The following is a 932-nucleotide window of genomic DNA, read 5'->3' on the forward strand; positions in this document are numbered from 1 at the left end:
TGGGAGGCAGACGTTGCAGTGAGCTGAGATCGTGCCATTGCACTCCAGTCTGGGTGACAGAGTGAGACTCCATCTCAAAAAAACAAAACAAAACAAAACAAAACATCGATTCATGTCTTTTGTCCATTTAAAAAATCAAATTATTAGATTTTGTCATAACGGGCCAAGCATGGTGTCTCACGCCTGTAATGCCAGCACTTTGAGGGGCTGGGGTGGGAGGATTACCTGAGGTCAAGCGTTCAAGACCAACCTGGCCAATATGGTGAAACCCAGTCTCTACTAAAAACACACAAATTAGCTGGGCATGGTGGCAGGCGCCTGTAGTGCCACCTACTCGGGAGGCTGAGGCAGGAGAATTACTTGAACCTGGGAGGTGGAATTTGGGGTGAGCCGAGATTGTTCCACTGCACTTCAGACTGGGCAACAGACTCTGTCTCAGAAAAAAAAAGAAAAAAAAAGATTGTGTCCTATTGAGTTGTTTGAGCTCCTTCTGTATTTTAAATTAATTTCTATATTTTACTTATCACCTGATAGACACTGTAAATGTGCATATTTTGATCAAATATCTAATATCTAATGATTTAGCTTCTGTTTTCTTCTTGCTTCCTCAGAGTTTTGTTAGTTTTATATTGTCTAAATATTAGCTTGATGATATATTAATATTTCTAATATATTTAGGAGTTTTCCTAAATTCAAAAGTTAGTCGAGCAAAATTCTTTCACACACGGGTAATCTATTGTCCACAAGCCTCTTATTAAATCATCATTGTTGAGCTGTTTTGAAATTCTATCCTTATCACACACTAGGTTTTCAGGACAGAAATGATTCTAAAAACAAATGTTCCTCCATCGATTTACTGCTTTGTGTTATTGCTTTTAAGTTTTCTTTTTCTGATATCAAATTGAGAATAATTTTTTGTATCAAGGTGGAAT

The sequence above is a fragment of the Mandrillus leucophaeus genome, unplaced genomic scaffold, assembly GCF_000951045.1.
Source record: "Mandrillus leucophaeus isolate KB7577 unplaced genomic scaffold, Mleu.le_1.0 Scaffold451, whole genome shotgun sequence".
NCBI lineage: Eukaryota > Metazoa > Chordata > Mammalia > Primates > Cercopithecidae > Mandrillus > Mandrillus leucophaeus.